Source organism: Ictalurus furcatus, chromosome 16 (assembly GCF_023375685.1).
Source record: "Ictalurus furcatus strain D&B chromosome 16, Billie_1.0, whole genome shotgun sequence".
Lineage (NCBI taxonomy): Eukaryota > Metazoa > Chordata > Actinopteri > Siluriformes > Ictaluridae > Ictalurus > Ictalurus furcatus.
Genome location: NC_071270.1, coordinates 8693601 through 8712990, shown reverse-complemented (window position 1 = coordinate 8712990; position 19390 = coordinate 8693601). Strand labels below are relative to the sequence as shown.

The 19390-nt window shown below is 34.3% G+C and overlaps 2 long non-coding RNA genes across 3 annotated transcripts in view; both read right to left on the bottom strand.

Annotated features, from left to right (window-relative positions):
• Nucleotides 1-4183: 4183 nt before the first annotated feature.
• Nucleotides 4184-8147, bottom strand: LOC128620434 (uncharacterized). 2 transcript variants are annotated; one of them, XR_008388143.1, is made up of 2 exons: nucleotides 6992-8147; nucleotides 4184-6692 (listed from the first exon to the last, which is right to left on the bottom strand). It is a non-coding gene; the product is annotated as an uncharacterized LOC128620434 (long non-coding RNA). The 2 variants fall into 2 exon arrangements; XR_008388144.1 differs by having other exon boundaries at nucleotides 7479-8147.
• Nucleotides 8148-9999: 1852 nt separating this feature from the next.
• LOC128620432 (uncharacterized) overlaps nucleotides 10000-19390 on the bottom strand; it is a 44259-nt gene continuing 34868 nt past the window's right edge. Inside the window, exon 5 of the long non-coding RNA XR_008388141.1 lies at nucleotides 10000-10726. This is a non-coding gene — a long non-coding RNA (uncharacterized LOC128620432). The remainder of the gene's footprint in view (nucleotides 10727-19390) is intronic.

Genomic DNA, 19390 nt, shown 5'->3' with positions numbered 1-19390 from the left:
CAGCAGTGAATGGTGTTGAATGACAAAGGTTTACCAAAGTATTCCCGAGCCCATGTTAGGAAATCCATTACAGATTCATGATGGGTTTTTAAGTCAGTGATGTCTGAGTGAATGGAGAGCACACACATTCAGTAGTGGTTTTTGGCCTTGCCCTTTCGCACCAAGATTTGACCGGATTCCTTGAATCTTTTAATTATATTGTGCATGGTAGAAGGTGAAGTGCCCAAAATCATATTGATTTGTCTTTGGGGAATGTTGTTCTGAAAGTGTTGGATTATTCACTGACTCATCTGTTGGCAGATTGGCGAACCTCAACCCATTCTTGCGCTTGAATCACTAGGCCTTTTTTGGAGGCTCCTTATATACTATGATTAGATGATTGCCTCACCTGTTTCACATTTCAACTTGTCACATCGCTACTAGTCCTAAATTGCCCCTGTCCCAACTTTTTTGGAATGTGTTGCATGCATCAATTTCAAAATAAACGTTTATCTTCAAAAAACTATGCAGTTGATTAGGTAAACGATAAAATACCTTGTCTTTATACGTTTTTTTGTTTAAATACAAGTCAGAGTACATTTACAAATCACTCCTCTGTGTTTTTATTTGCATTTACCATACTGTCCCAACTTTCTCAGAATTGAGGTTGTAAACCATTTCCCAGTGTTGTTACACAATGAATCTAAGAGAAGCAACAGTCCTGAGGGAACAGTTGTGGGACATTTATATCCCACAGATCCAGTAAGCCCAATAGTTAAAGCTGAGACTGTCACAAAGCAGTTTGACCCCAACCTCTTTAACTCTGGGGACTCTCCCATTCCAGAGAGTTGTAAGGACAGGCTTCGCCAGAAGTTGTTTCCATGAATGATCGAGAAGGTTAGTTCTGGCAGACGTTGATGATGTTCGGAGACATTTACAAGAGCTCCTGAAAGCTGAGATTATAAAAGAATCCAGAAGTCTGTATGCTTCTCCCATACTGATAGCTCCCGGGAAAAATGAGAGTTTTTGAATGTACATTGATTATTGCATGTTGAACAGTCATACAATTCCAATCAATACACTACCCCATGTATTGATGACGCCTTAGACTATTTATCTGGTAAGTTCTAGAACTTAGGAGCGGCTACTATCAAAATTGCAATGGCCCTGGAAGATAAGGAGAAAAACGATTTTATATGTCCCTTAGGATTCTATCAGTTTGAAAGGATGCCTCAGGGCATTACTGGAACTCTGGTAACGTTCCAAAGACTGATGGAAAAAGCCGTGGGGGATATGAACCTTCTTCAGGTCCTAGTTTACACTAATGATCTCATCGTCTTTGGAAAGTCATTGTAAGATCATGAAAACAGGCACATTAGGGTTTTAGACAGGTTGGAGGAAGTTGGTCTAAAAATTTCACTGAATAAATGCAAATTTTGTCAAGCTAAAGTGAAATATGTAGGGCATGTTGTGTCTGCTGAGGGTATTGCAACTGATTGATCCAAACAAGGTTAAGGCTTTTACCACCTGGTCTCAGCCTGTAGACCTTAAATCATTGAAATCCTTTCTAGGATTCTGCTCGTATTACTATAAATTGATTAATTGCTGATTATGCGAGAATTGTTAAACCCCTTACAGAGCTCACCAAGGGTTATGTCCCAATGCAGCGCTATAGGAAATTTGACCAAAAGAAATCCAATACTTACCTTGTCTTGCACTGAAGCGCTCCACCAGATAATTCAGTGTCTGACTACTGCGCCTGTGCTGGCCTTCACTGATCCAATTAAGCCATATGTTTCTGTATTCCACTGCATTCCAGCATAAGAACCATATCCCATCTGTGAAACATGCTGGTGGTAGTATCATGGTTTGGGCCTGTTTTGCTGCATCTGGCCCAGAACCACTTGCCATCATTGATGGAACAATGAATGAAGGAAAATGTCAGGACATCTGTCCATCTCAAGAGAAAATGGGGCATGCAGCAAGACAATGATCCTAAGCACACAAGTCGTTCTACCAAAGAATGGTTAAAGAAGAATAAAGTTTACTAAATGTTTTGGAATGGCCAAGTCAAAGTCCTGACCTTAATTCAATAAGAATGTTGTGGAAAGTCCTGAAGCAAGCAGTTAATTTGAGGAAACCTACCAACATCCCAGAGCCAAATCTGTTCTGTACTGAAAATTGGGCAAAAATTCCTCCAAGCCAATGTGCAGGACTGATAAACACAATGGGGTGCACAATGGGGTCACACCAGATACTGAAAGCAAAGGCTCACATATTGTTGCCACTCACAGATATGTAATATTCGATCATTTTCTGCAATAAATAAATGACCAAGTATAATATTTTTTGTCTCATTTGTTTAATTGGGTTCTCTTTATCTACTTTTAGGACTTGTTTGAAAATCTTAAGATTATATTTATACATAAATATAGAAAATTGTTAAGGGTTCACAAACTTTTAAGCACCACTGTAAGTTCTAAATCTAAGGAAAACAAATGTGCAAAATGTGCATGTACCTTGTAATGTGCTCTAGAGATCAGCTTTTGTTCCAAGGAACTTGGCCCGTCCTGAGCTGAAATGTTGAGGTTTCTGTGAACAGCTGTATAACCAAAATTTGTTGTTTGCCTTGACACAACACATCAAGATGGCCATCGTAGTTAAATGTAACTGAGGTAATCACTCAGTCGAGCAACCTGCATTGGACCACTTGAGATGGAATGACCCAAATCCAAATGTCTTCAATATATAGCAAAAACAAAAGAATTGACCTTGCCTTTCCAATACTTTCAGAGGTGACTGTATAATATTAAAGCCTTATTAAAATTTGAACAAGAGATTTGCATAATAGTTTCAGTGAAACTTTCAGACAGAATTCCTATTTTTATTCCTTGGCCGCACAGTGGCTTAGTGGTTAGCACGTTCGCCTCACGCCACCAGGGTCGGGGTTTGATTCCTGGGGTTTGATTCTGTGTGTGCGGAGTTTACATGTTCGCCCTGTGCTGCGGGGGTTTCCTCCCCCAGTCCAAAGACATGCATGGTAGGCTGACTGGCGTGTCTAAAGTGTCCATAGTGTATGAACGTGTGTGTGATTGTGTGCCCTGCAATGGACTGGCACCCTGTCCAGGGTGTACCCTGCCTCGTGCCCGATGCTGCCTGGGATAGGCTCCAGGTTCCCCGTGACCCTGAAAAGGAGTAAGCGGTTGAAGATGGATGGAAAATACCACCCCATATTAAATGTTGGTGGGGCCATTTGAAGGACCATCCAGTGTATGTATATGTGAGAGTATGTAAAATTCTTTTGCATTTTAAAAACAATGTTATGCTGTATTAAGGCAAGTTTGGGGGTGAGATTGAGAAATTAATAGTTTTGCCCATGATTAATGTACAACTGTTGCTATACTACATTTACATTTACATCTATTCATTTAGCAGACGCTTTTTCTCTTTTCTAACTTTTCTCAGTTTACCTTTAAAAATTTATTGTTTGCATAATTCTGATCATTAGAAAGTAGTATAGAATAGCCCACTGAAGGAGACAATTTAGTCATATAGCCATAAATAGAATACATTTCCCTTGTGAATTTGAAAAGGTAATATTAATCAATAACTGACAGTTTAAAACAGTCTGGCAGATACATCATTGCTTCAGAAACCAAACTACGTACGTAACAACTATGTACCAAACTACCAAACTGGAATAGTTTCCAGGATATAAGTTGCAAAGGATATGACATGCTCTGTTTATGAATGACTTATTGCATACACGTTACACCTCTCCAGCCCCATTTACTATATTGGACTCTGTAAGAAGCAAAGTCATTTTCACAAGTGCATACACATATGACAATAAAAACTCTATATAAATAAAAATAAAGGTGCACAAATGGCTCAAGAAAAAAACACACTAAGGTGAAATGAGTACAGACATGGGGTATGTGAGTAGAGGTACTATTCACTATATCTTGCATGAAGTCTTAACTGAATTAAATATAATAAGATGCGTTCAATAACTTTCTTATTGCAGTCTTTGACCATAAAGCTGTCTTTTCAACTATTTCTAGATGAAATAGATAAGTATGTCTGTGTAAAGGGGTCTTTTGAGAGAGATGACACACAGATATAATGATATATAGATATCTCAGACATTTGGTATAGGGTGATCAATCATGCCACAGCAAGAAACAAAGAGCCAGACTAAGCATTAATGCAACCTTGTTTATTTTTGTTAATATACACTTATATAATCATACAAATAGGCATACAAAAAACAAAATTTACCAAGAAATAAAAAATAGAATGTTCAGAACTAGGAAGCAATTCAAAAAAGTTCTCTTCATCACAAATCTGAGATTAAAAAGGAAAAAAGGTGCACTCTTAGGTTCTTCAGGCATTCTTTAAGGGATCTTAGACTCCTAAAAGGGTGTAAAGGGTTCCCTCAGAGGGACATACTATAAGCATTCCCTCAGAGGGACATCTATGCCAGTGTAGTCACTTTAAGCAAAAAAAGAATGAAGAAATTATTGCAGACCCAGAGACAAATTAACACTGATCCATAAAAGCAATAAACAGAGAGGGGAGGGATAAGCAGTCCAAACAGCAAAACTGTCATAACATTGTATGTTGCAATAAAGTGTGTTTTGGATTTGTAAAAAACATAGGTAGTTGAAGGAAAGCTCCAGACACACACAAGCACACACACACACACACACACACACACTCTCTCACTCTCTCTCTCTCTCTCTCTCTCTCTCTCTCTCTCACTTCAAAAGGGAAAAGTATAGTACATAAATGTATGAACAGAAATGTAGAGAATTACATGTACTGGTTATTTACAAACACATTTATAAAACTGTACTACCTCATCCGATAGTTTAAAGGGAAAAGTTTAGCTCAAATCACTGAACCATGGCAAACTATTTAAAAGCAAGACAAGAAATAACAATAAAACAAACTTGAAGATAACAAATGAGGTGTATTTTTGGATGAAAAAGCCCAAAATGTCAGACAGCCTACAGACTGTTGTCGCCATGCATTAAAACAGCCAACACCAGTCTGATAAGCTATCTGACACACTGGGAGAGATGGATGGAAATGCCTGATCCACACATGAAGAATAAAATGGAAAGGAAAGAAAAGAACGCTTACCATAGACAAAGAGGAATGGTAGGAGGTGGTTGTTGGAGGCCATATTCTGTTATTTTGTAACCAAATATGTCCTGTTATAGCAGTTCAAAATGTGCTTCCCATTCACTGACGAGCATGTCTGCTAGCTGAACATGCTTAGCCTCTTGCTTGTATCCCCCTTTCTCTCTCTTCTTCATATCCTTCCTGCCAGCAGTACAGTGCACTGAGTTCAGCCCAGGGTTCAGCTAAGGTAACAGCAAAGAAACCCCACACTGTTCCATTTTTTTTTTATATGCCTGAAGCTTCCAGGCTAGCATACCAGGGCAGTGTTACAAAAAAGCACAGATGAGGGAGAAAACATTTCACAAGCAGTTCTAAAAAAATTACAAAATGAAAAAAGAGGCAAAGAATCTTTTGTATAATCAAGGAACAAAAAATAAATTACATCATCATATTGCATTAATTAATATTGGGTCTTGGCACCCATAATACCTTATTATGAGTGCCAAGACCAGGCATAAAAGAACACAAAAATCTTTAACATTGTTTAGAAAATTCTGAATGAATTGCATTACCTAAAGAAAAACATAAAAAAGTAGTCAGAATATCAGATAAATTATTAGCCAGTCTCATTAACATAAGCAGTGAGAGCCCATCAATAATCAGTATTCTGCTTCCAATATAAGCACGGTTCTGATCAAGGAGTATTTTAGAGAAGATCTCCGTAAGATATACAACATACACTTAAATTTGAAACCCTCAATATCACAAAACAGTAGTCACAATGTCAGACATACTATCAGCCAGTCTCATTAATATAAAGAGTGACAGCCCAACAACAGTCAGTATTCTGCTGCCAATATAAGCACAGTTGTGATCTCAGTCAGATAAAACATACACAAAAACTCCTCAAGAATAGTGAACCTCCTTCCACTCATCCACAATCTCTGAAAAATTCATGTTCATATGATTGCACATATTACCAGGATTGTGAAGCCCTGGTCTGACTAATAAATTGTTTCTCAGTTTATGGAAATTAAACAGTAACTACTGGAAACTACAGTATGATTCACTGATATTTATTACAGTTTCAGTGTTCAGCACCAACACTATTTCATAACCCAAATGTAAATGATGACTTATTTATTGAGATATATGTATGATTTATTTTGAATAAAATATATCTAGATGTCATAATCTGAAGGCCTCAATGGTCAATAAGTTCCTGCACTTTTAAATAAAGCTGTTCTGCCAAAACACAATGCTGCAACCTTACATCTCTCCAGCCCCATTTACTATATTAAACTCTGTAAGAAGCCAATTACTTTTCACAGGTACAAAGGAGAACAAAGAGACTCAAAAATTCTTTTTTTTTTTTTAAATTTGAGAAATACAGACAGGCTCAGGTAGTATGTGAGTGAAACAGCCTGGTGAAAATTTCGTTCTCACTCTTTTGACACACAACTACACCCACACAAAGTTTTTAATTTTACCCCCTGAATATTTCTCTGCCACTCATTCACACACACACACACACACAAGATGGTCACCACCTTCTGAAACACCCAGGAGAGCGAATTTTCATCCTGCACAATGGAGAGAGAACACACACACACACACACACACACACACACACACACACACACACACACACACACACAAACAATCCTTAAGGAACAGACTAATTTAAAATCTCATTTAATGTTCAATATTTTCACCATCCCCTTTTCCTTCTAGATGCATCTGATGCAAGCTGGTATTTCTTATTACCAGTTAAATAGCTTTTTGCTCCAAAGCTTTTCAAACCAGGAGGATTAAGTTACAAGAAAGAAATCGATTCAGGTGAAGAAAAAAAAAAAACAGAAGTAGTCAAAAGCAGGCCAACCTAGATGAGCAGTGAGGTAAAAGGTGTAATGCCTTTGTTTCCACAGCTTCTACAGAGTTGTGAGAGATTGTTAGTGGCAGGAATTGGGAGTAGAATTCCCCCACCCTCTCAGCCCCTGGGGGCCCCTCCTGTCTCGATCAGCCTGCATCGAGTTCAACAGGGTTCGCTTGCTAAGGGGAAGGGGGATGGAGGGTGGGGGTTGTGAGTGACGTGGGGGAGTGTACACTTCAGTCATAGCAGCTCCACCTGCTGAGCATGACTCAGCATCCCTCAGGAGCCAGACCCTGAACAGGCCACAGTCACCACTCCATTTTAACCCTAGACACACAATGAACTCTGCCACACCACACTCTTCCACCATGAATGACAGCACCAACCCAACGCAACACTACAATTAGCTAATTAATTATGCATGTACAATGCATTAGCAAACAGTGATAGAAGAAGAAAGGTAGAACAGATAGAGAAAAAAAGTTGTGATACTCACTACCGGTGTTGCTCCAACACCTCAAGGTTCGTCTTCTGGAGAGAGGCAACAAACTGCGTAACAGAGCTTAAGAAGACAAGAAAGGGGGGAAGTAGGTCACCAATTTTACTCACCCACGCTAAAGGTTACCTTCTTCTATCTCTACTTCTCCCAGAAGGAGGGCTAAGCAATATAAAACCTTTACCCCAGATAGAACACTGTTACCAGATTTAAAAAAACAAAACAAACAAACAAAACAACAAAACAATGAAGAAAAATAATAACAAGAGAGAATCACAAAAATACATATAAATGATCTAAAAATTGAGGTCCTTAAGAAATGATAACACAAAGAAACATCCACACTGCCCTGGAGTGTCCCTTAGCTGTGAAGAAGGAAGAAATGAATGATTTCTGAGAACTCTCACATTTATCACCGACAGTTCCTGTAAGAACTGGTTTCAGCCAATTAATGGGGAAGTGAGTCGTAGCTGTGTCATCACTGGCTGAATAAGAGGATAGAGTCCTGCCCACTTATAGGGAAGAGGAGGAGTCTCAGGAGAGACAGCCCATATTAGGAAAACCATTTTACAAGATTTAGACACCAGCTACCACCCTTCTTTTCTCCCCTCACCCCCAAAGACACGTGCATTTAAATACATTCACACACAAGAGGAAAAAAAGGATGATTGCCATGGTATGACATGGCCCCTCACTAGTAAGTCAATAGTAAGCAATCAATCAAATCTCACAAATTCATATTAATGGTTACAATTATGTAAAATATTTACACTGGACTAACATGCATAAGTTTTATTCATTTGGGTCATTTGTTTTGTGGTTGTACAGATATTTTTTTTTATAAAGACAAAGAATCCTTTACACATTTTCCTGCATACATTAAGTATGTAAGTACCTTAAGTACATGCATAGACAATGAATGAGATCATGCTGGCTATTTTTTTTTTATTTTTTATCAATAACCTAACATGCGGTTTTAAACACTACTAATATGGTTAAACAGTGAAAGCCTGACAAGCTTTAAATGGACAGTGTGAGAAATGTGAATAAAATATCTTGTTTCATAATGATTAATAGCTGGAAGAACAATGATCAAAAACATTGACTTGGTTTCTTTGAAGAAAGTATATAAAGAAGTTAACATTTATACTCCACAAACTTGCTGTTACCCTGTTCAGGGTAAAAAATAAATAAATAAATAAAACAGGGAGAAAGACTCAGACGAAGAATTTGTATCTTTGGTTTGGAAAAATAGCGTATTTGATATGAGCAACAGTGAATCAGCGGCCAAATAATTGAGCCTTTACACTGGGAAAAACTCAGACCAACCATCAGATACATGCGTCCATCAACCGAAGTTTATTGTCATGTTTTGTCCATAAAACAAATACCATTTCAGTGCCCCCCTCCATTTTATGGAACTGGAAAAAATAGACATTTTGAAGAAGAAAAAGCAAGCTGTGTCTGTGATATATTTCATATTCATTCTCTGTCCACATATTTACATTAAGATAAGAGAGTAGAAATGTAGGTGTTGTAGGATGTCTTGGGAAAAGCCTTCATATCTTAACAGTTTGTATAGCGAGGGACAATAAAAGTGAGTATGTGAAAAATTTCCAAATATACTATGGAACCTGGTATCTTGTAAAAATGTAATATAAACATAGGCCTATATGCCTATGTTGAGACAATTATAGAATTAAAGCTTTACGGAATTAAACAAAAATTCTTTTATTTTTTTTACTCTGTGAATTCAATTTTTTTTTCCAAAATATTTTTATTGAGAAAGAAAACATACTTCCTGTCACATAGGAACAATACCATTCTCATTTTTCGTTATACTTACATACACACACACACACACACACACACACACACACATACATACATACATACAAACAATGTGTAGAAAAGAAAAGCAAAATCAAAGAGTACAATCAAACATTAAACAAAATTTTAACAACTTTGTAAAACTTTAAAGATTTACCAATGTGGCTTTAACAGTATAGAGGCATTGTTTTATTCTCACTATGCCAAAGAGTATTGATGTTATTGAATGCATAGTGATTTCTCTTTTTAACATGTTATAAAGAAGTGTGAGTGTCAAACACTAGTTTCAAGTAATTTCAAAACCTTAGTTTAACTTGAAAAAAATCATCCCCTCTGTATCATATTCATATTTTAACACATTCATGCTGACTTCAATTATTATAATTCATATGGGATAAATCAAATGCAAAAACTGGCTTAAAATATACAATTAGTGAATTAATGAAAATTAGTAGTCTCTGCAGATCTTAAATTTTCATTTATTAAATAATCAAATACATTTTACATCTCTCTGTGATAAACAAATAATTTAAAGTATTACTAAAATTGAATTAAAGAAAGAATAATACACACACACACACACACACACACACACACACACATACATACATACATACATACATACATACATACATACATACATACATACATATATATATATATATATATATATATATATATATATATATATATATATATATATATATATCTTTCTTTAATTCTTTCTTCTAGGCTGTTCTGCTTACATAGTCCATGGCTTCATTCACAGAAAAGTATACACTATGTGCCTTACACATTCTTTATCTTATACATCTCTCAATCAACCTATATACATGTCTTATAGATCTGTATTACCCACTGCACATCTTATTTGCTACATCCCCCACATAGAATGTGTGTGCCAATATGTCCTGAGGTATAACATAGTGTATAAGGCCATTATTGTGTGAGATGAATATAAACATCTCTGAGAAAAATCGTGTAAGGCCAATTTCTCTTATTTTCCTTTGTTGATGATCTCAGTGTTGGAGATGAACTCAGTAATGTGTGAGGTGATTCAAACTGATGATATAAGATGATAAATGCGGACAAATGCTCATCCTACTGACTGTCTGAAAATATGTGACAGGCGAAGCTATGCCATCCTATTGCCTGAGCTGACACAGCAACCCATGAAGTCTGAGCAAGGACCCTCTACAAGCTGAGCTTGGAAACAACAACAACAACATTAAAGTGGAACAACAATGTCAAAGGAGTACAATTGCAATTGCAAAATATCAAAACAAAAATACATTTCATGCTATCCATACATTTTACATAGACATGCAGTTTGAATAGGTATAAGACTGATTGACGCCATCAGGACCTGGCTGGCTAGAAGATAAAATGTTGTAGATCAACTATGCAGAACACATCACCTATCAGTCAAAACAAAATAATTGCTGTTATTTTTCAACACCACACCAACACATCAGCATTTCGACAAATTTTAAAAAAGAGTACTCTAGTCAAAGGTGATCTTAATGGTGTATAGTATGTAACTGATTAGCAGCTTTAGGTGTTCCTCTGCTTCCATTAAGCTCACCAAGCTCACCATTACATACGCACAGAGAGAGAGAGAGAGAGAGAGAGAGAGAGAGAGAGAGAGAGAGAGAGCGAGCAGGAACATAGCATGTGAAAAATGACCTGAGGAAAAAAACTAAACAAGGGAGGAAAGAACAACAAAGGAGAAAAATAAGTATGAGCTCATTCCTATGTTTGATAAGTCTGCCCCATCACACACAGGGAGAAATCTGCACTAATTATGGCAGACTGATGCTGCCTTTAGACGACATGGACAAGCAGAGACACGCACACGCACGCACACACACACACACACACACACACACACACAAAGTCAATGAAAAACTTTGCTTAGCCATTAATAAAAGCATACAGCCAAAGGTTCATATTTCAGAAACAGTGGGAAAAGAAGAAAGTAGCAAGAGGCAAAAATTTGGCTGTACAAACACCATGACTGCTACTAGGTTCTTTGGTTACTATATTCTGTTTTAAACTTGTTGTAAGTGTTGTATTTCCTGTAGTGATTAAAAGTAGGGTAGTCTGATGTTTCTTTTGTTCCTACTACTACTACTACTACTACTACTACCAACAACAACAACAATTGCATGTGGTAGCAAATTGAATGGTTTTATTGGTTACATTCATTTCAAGAGTAAATTTTGGTACCAAATGTTTTAAAATGAAAACATGAAACATAAAAAGAATTATTTCCAAATGCATCTTAGCATATACAACTGCATAAGCACCTGCTTTGCCCTTAGCATGTGACACTTTGCATTATATACTGACCTCAAAGAACACGAGACAAAAAAACAAAACAAAACAAAAAAAAACAGCATTAAGATCTAGTCTACCTTTACAAATCACATAAATATACTCTTTTTTCATAACATATTTAATAGCCAATTTCCTAAGGCCACAAATTGATATGTAACTGTGGAAAACATGATGGCTATATAGTAGCTTTGTTGTAGACTGATGCATCATAAGAATACATGCCTCTGTCTAAAATTTTGATAAGCCTCAGCCAAAGGCCATGGACAAAACATGGCAATAGTTCCCACTTTTCCCACCGAAAAAGGGCTCTGACAAATGCTTTCTATTAAAACAAGTCATCGGGATGTGTCTTTTCTGTCTTCTGGTTCTGTTACCCCCCACCCCCATCCTTTTTTTTTTTTTTTTTTTTCCAGAAAATGTCTTCTGTATGCTGACTTTGTCCTAGTATTGCTATAATACAGTGTATCCTTAAATGTCACCCTCTGGACAGTACAAGCCTGTATAATAGAAATGTGGGTGCATACATTTATTGTCTGCAGTTGCTGTGCCTTTCAGTTGCTACACTGTACTGTGCATGTCTTACTCACATATAAAGAAATGCTGTAAAGCAAAGATGCCTTCAAAAATAATGAAATTATACATTTTCTGCAATTAAAAAATGTATTATAAAAAGCAGTAAGCAGCACTAAAATAAACAAAGTCAATATTTGGTATGACACCCCAATATTTGGCATGATCAGCCAAATATTGGGATGCACTTCATGCATTTTTACAAGAATAATGTCTGGTAAGTTTTTCTAAACATCTTGAAGAACCTGCCGTAGTCCTTATGTAGATTTTGGATGTCACACTTGCTACTGTTTTTGCCGGTAATCCCTGACAACCAGCATTATTTTTTGGTCTGAAAAGTTGTCTTTTTACATAATATATTACTTTCTTTTAGTAATATTTACATTTCCCCCCTAAAATGTATATTGTTTTGTAAAGTAACGTTTGGAAATTAATTATTTTATGACTCAAATGATAAAATAAACATCTAAGACAAAATTTATACAAAAAATTAGGGTGTCTAAGACTTTTGCACTGTAGCTACTGTAGTACTATAGATTCAGACTGCCATCTCAGCCCATGCAATGAGACAATCAATTCAAGCTTGCCACATGATTGCAAATGAATAAATGGGAGTAAGAATGAAATTGACAGGTACCTAGAGTTCTGAGGTAAGTACCTGGGAATCTTTGTCAGTATGACCAGTGCTATACAAATACATGAACACATTCAAACATATACAAACTAGGGCCCTGATATATTGGATATTAAACTTTGATGAACGTCACACTGATTAAGCACTGATAATATCTTGTTTAATTTTCTATAGAAATTAAAAGTATAAAAGTATAAATAAATGTTGTTTTATTTAATTTCAAACATGTACACAGTTTACCTGTAAGGTGTTTTTGAATTCAGATTTGGACTCACAATCTATTTCTGATCAGAAAAAACCTTCAGTTGTTCCAGGCATCCAACTGTTGTTTCAATGCTATGAGAGTTCATGTTACTTATATTTGCATGTGGCTTGTTTTTATTTTAATATATATATATTTTTAAATTTACAATCCACTACTTCCTCTATTGTTCATTTGCACTTAAAGATTTTCATTTGTTTAATTTTTCACCAGCTTCATATATAATTAATAATTATTGTATTTATTTATATAATATCTATTATAATAATTATTGGCTATCATAACTGTTAGCTGCTTAAAACTGGTACACACACAAATAAATCAAATCAAAGCTGTAAAAATACTGTGTTTTTATTTTAGGTTATTATGAGAGGACATTTGGTTCTTTTTGGTCCTTACCAACAGCTATATAAATGCACACACACACACACACACACACACACACACATACATACATACATACATACACACACACACACACACACACACATACATACATACATACACATACATACATACATACATACATACATACATACATATATATATATATATATATATATATATATATATATATATATATATTTCTAGAAAATAGAAAAATAAAAGTAAAATGTTTTAAATTAAATAATTCAGGTTCACATTGTATGGATTTGACAATTGAACCTCCACCATTATTCAGTGCACATAACTTGTATTTTGTTATATTTTTATCTGACCAGGATCAAGAGGTTATTAAAGATGAACAAATGAATTAAGGAGAAAGAGAAATAATTTTATTGATATTAATCTTTATCCTGAAATATTATATTCTTTCTTTGTCCAATCCCTTTAATAAACTAGGGGTTCACTTGGATTTTACCGCCATTAATGTTTCTTTACTAGGCTATTGATGACTTTTTTCTTTTTTATTTCACATTTTATTTATAGGGTGCACGGTGTGCAGAGTTTGCATGTTCTCCCCATGCTGTGGGGGTTTCCTCTGGGTACTCCAGTTTCCTCCCCATTGTACCTCCCGAGCCTACCATACATGCATGACTGGCATGTCCAAACTGTCCGTAGTGTATGAATGGGTGTGTGAATGTGTATGTGAGTGTGCCCTGCGATATATTGGCACCCTGTGTACCCTGCCTTGTGCCCCATGCTCCCTGGGATAGGTTCCTCACAACCCAGTAGGATAAGCAGTATAGAAAACGGATGGATGGATTTTATTTAAGTTTCAAATGGATTCCTCTATTCTGACTTTCCTGGCACTGTAGGACCATACAAAATTAATTACAATATCAGAATATGTACCAGAACACTAGACAATTTATTGATTGATTAGACGCTGTAAACACCATTCAAAGCAAATTAATGCAACTAAAATGAATGCAATTTTTTTTTTTTTTGATCTTTCACAAAACGTTTTTCTAAAATATTTTAAAACAGTTTGTCTCAGTTTTACTTTTGTCAAATAAAGAGCAAATTTCTTTTTGAAGTACAAACTGCATATAGGCTTCGTTCATAGCTGAATGATAAATATAGAATTTTAAACTCCCAGTTTGTGCTCAAATGGCTGTATATAAACTCCAGTGTTTTTAATTATTGCACTACGTTTGTACCACAGAAATTAACAGTCCTTCTCTGAAGGTACATTGGCAGACCTCATTTAGAGCTTTAAATTTCTCTTAAAGGTCTCAATTAATTAACTAGTTTCAATTAATTAATTTATTAACTAATATACATTCACTGACCACTGATATGGTCTACACAAAATAGGTAAATAAATATATGAACATAAAATTTTATGTAATTATTATAAAAGTTATGTACAGTATTTCTACTTCTCATTTCATAATATGAAATCGATCACAAAAAGGAAAACAGACAATGAAAATAAGGCTTAGTAATGTCACAGGTGCAATGCTGAAATGAGACTCTAATCAGTGGTCTGGTCAATGGGAATGGGGATAGGTGTCTCATGACTGGTGATCATGCATGTCATTGGCTGGGAATCACAGGAATTGGAGTAAGTTTCTAATATAGGAGTGTATAATGTTGTATATAATTAATAACTTATAGAATAATTCTATCTTTTTGAATGAGGCACTAAAATGAGCTAATTGGTATTGGGCATCCCAATTACAATTGCATTCAACAGATCAGAGTTTGAATCAACAAATCTTCCAATTAATACTTTTTTATGACTTTTTTTATGTTTATGTATGTATTTTCTAAACACCAATAATTGTGTAACTTGCATTTTTAATTGCATGTATGACAAACCTGATTGGTGCTCCTTGGGTTATTGATTCATGTTGTTTATGACTGCGATTCACTCCTGTCTTGTTCAACACATCACGTGAGCCACTGAGTTACAGTGAGGCTCATTCTTGATCATTTGGCCAAATCGCTCTAGTGCCCTACTAATATTGGCACCCTAAGTAACTATGAGCAAAGAAGGCTCTCTTGTTTAATAAATAATAAAAAATTCACAAAAATACTCTGCACTCATGGATATCAAACAATTGCAAACAAAACACAGGTTTATAATTTTATTTAACAGGTTTACACTTATATTTAACAACTAACATTTCTATCTATCTATCTATATATCTCTATCTATCTATCTATCTATCTATCTATCTATCTATCTATCTATCTATCTATCTATATATATATATATATATATATATATATATATATATATATATATATATGTGTGTGTGTGTGTGTGTGTGTGTGTGTGTGTGTGTGTGTGTGTTAGTTGTTAAATATAAGTGTGCAATAATTATTGGCACCCTTTTAGTCAAAACTTTGCCAAGATAACAGCTCTGAATCTTCTCTTATAATGCCTTATAATGAATTTCATGTCAGGGGAATGGGATGGTTACTAATTATATATATATATATATATTTCTTTAATTCTTTCTTCTAGGCTGTTCTTCTTCTTACATAGTCCATGGCTTCATTCTATGTCTGTAGAGGCCAGTGTGTCAGAGGCCTCATTTGTTTTTGTTTTTTGACAATTTGATCTTACAAAGGTTTACTCCGTAGCGTTCAAAAAGATGAAATTAACTAGAAAAAAAAACTAAAAAAAGGGAAGACGTCAACATTTTGTAATAAGAATGAAAAGAATGAAACAAAATCCATTATAATTGATGAAAGAAAAGAAATTAAATGAAATAAATGTTTCAAAAAAGTTCTACTGTTTGGGTCCTTACTGACATTTGAATAAGCAATATATATTTTTAGGTTTGCACCTATATCATTAAACCTGTTTTTCAATCTGAGGATAAACATCTCTCATGTAGTGAGGTCTGAATAGTTTACCACGGAAGTGCATCATAGTTGCAAGATTCACAAAATGGAGGGCAATAAAACCCAAAATGGCTACCTCTAATAATGACAGACCAGTTAAGAATGAACAGTTTTGTTTTTCATGTTCTTTCTGCATGTTATATAAATATTATTCTTCAGATAAAGAACTTGTCTGAGTAAATATATAAATATATTATATATAAATAAGCAAATATAGTTCCAACAAATGCAATATATCTATGAAGACACATGTTGCATATTCATGTACATATTGTATGCTTACATGTAAAAAAAAACTATATATATATATAAATACATACACATATATGTATGTGTGTATACGTATACACACACACACACACACACACACACACACACACACACACATATATATATATATATATATATATATATATATATATATATATATATATATATGTATATGTGTGTGTGTGTGTGTGTGGATAGATGGATTTTAAATATCGGCTGTGGATCTCAAAAAATCAGAAAAGTGTAAAAAAAAAAAAAATGTCAACAGGTTATTCCTGCCAGGTCAAGTAATGGGTCTGGGATTTGAAATACAGCAAAGAACACTCACAAATATGGTAAAACAATTTTTATGTAATTATTTGATTTTATTATTATTATTTGAATTTGAGGTGTAATATATTGGTTACAAAATTGCTACATTATGGAAACTGTATTACATGGTTTCACTCAGAAAATTTGAAGCAAAACTTTAACCTGAAAAGAAAGAAAGTTGACTGCTTTAAATTAACTGATAAACTTCTAACTAACAGGTAAATACATTCTGTGACTTACAACTAACGGCATGAATTTAACAAGAAGGACTTACAGATAAGTAACAAGTTTTTTTGCTGTTTTTTTAAAATCCATTTTTGTGGACAAATTTTTGTTCAGCTGTGGTGGCAAAGTTCAAAAGTGGAAGAAAGAAAGAAAGAAAGAAAGAAATGCAAGAAAAAATATGGTTATTGCCATTATTATAATTTTTTAAATAACACAAAAAAAATTATTTACAATTTTTTTGCTTAATAACAATTTAGCAAAAAATGGATAATAACATAATATAGTCCAAATAAAATAAAAATCCATATTTTAAATAAAACCTTTTTGCAAAATATTTGCAATATTTAATAACAGTTGTACGTGTGTAAAAAAAATAACAAAATGCTTATCGTTTTTATTTACTATAAAATTTTATTTTTATAATCTGAATGCTGTTTATAATCAAGCACAGTTTTGAGAAGAAGCATTGTTTTTATTATTAGTGTACAATAAATTACAAATATAAATCCTCTTTATGCTCTGTTTTGTTATCAATTTCATCAACCATTTTTAAAAATAAGTATATAGTGTTACAAAGTCTTACAGCAAAAAGATTTCAGTTTTGTATTAATTTCAATGCTGCATATGAACACTGAACATTGAGGAAGGCTATGACATGCACACAATTGTATAAAATAACATTATTTTATAAGGTTTAGGTTTATTAAAAACAGATTATACAAAGAACAAAATCATTGAATGCTACATCAGCACATTGTCTCAAGTTTTACTTCTGTGATCAAACAACCAAATCATTATATATAAAATCATGATATGTATTTTTTACTATGATGAAAATCATTTTGGCTAATTTTTGCACAATTTTTATGTATAATTTATTATGCTGCATGGTTAGTTATCAAGCTCTTGTCTAATTTAATCAGAAAAAGAGAGTTAAAATGCTATCCCAATAAGAGAGGTTTTCATCATATCATAAAACACTAATTGTAAAAAATTATAAGAAAACTAAATCTTGATCTATTTTTAGGCACATGTATCATCCAACCCTGGCCTTTTGTAAATGTTTTAAAACAAAAAGGTTATTTTTCAAAACCAAGATAAATATGGAAGATGGAAGCCTGTCCTAAAAATGCTGAATATTAGCTGGAGCCCAAATTAATCAGCTAAAACAAAATGAGTTTTTGGTGTTTAGTGAGATCCAAATCATGCTGTGTCCCATGTTATCATTTATTCACTTTTAATTGCTCTCTGTTATAGAAGGGCTGGTTTTTCAAGATCTTTGTTTCGTTTTGTTTTTTGATGACTCTTTTTCTGTAAGTGTATTTTTTTCAAGCTTATTAAGCAGATTAAATTTTCTAAAAAACAACAACTGACTAATATACATTCGGAAAGCACTGAATAGCATAAATAAACTTAAACAATTAACTTTTACTTCAGAGGTGCATTAACATTTTTGCATTCCTTTGGCTGGTGGGTGAAATGCAAGACTAGGGAGGTAATTCCAGGAGGTAAGTCAGAAATGCTTTTGAAATAATATATTTTAATATACACACTATACATACTAAAAACCCTATCATTACTAAACTCACAATATACTCTTTCATTTTAATAAAAGTGGAGAGATCATGCCATTTTAATATGAGGGTAATTCAGGGACAACAAGATTTACATCTACACGTACAATATAATTTATATGTAAACAATATATTATTCTGCATGTTCTGCACTGTATATGCTTGTTTAGATGATATAGCCATAAAAAATTATATGCAATTTTTTTTATTATAATACAGTGTTTAATTATTTATAGATGATAAATCAAGAAAATGACAAAGAAAATTTCACACTATAAAACCCCATTGAAATAGGCTTTTTGTGCAGTAACTTCTTGAATACTGAATAATTATTAGAGATGCAACGATGTATTGGCCGATAAAAGCTATTTGTCACACTATCGGCCATCCGATGATCAGGGCCGATTATATCCTGTCAATAAAAAGAGGGTGGGAAAACACATCGATTTCGTGCTGTATGTAAAGATGATGTCTCTTGTGTGGAATGACGACAAAACTGCAGTTTGTAAGTTCTGTAATCTCGGCACTGCTAAAATTTTACACCGGAAGTGAGCAGTAGTGAAGCGGGAGTTTCGGCATCGCGTCTAATTAC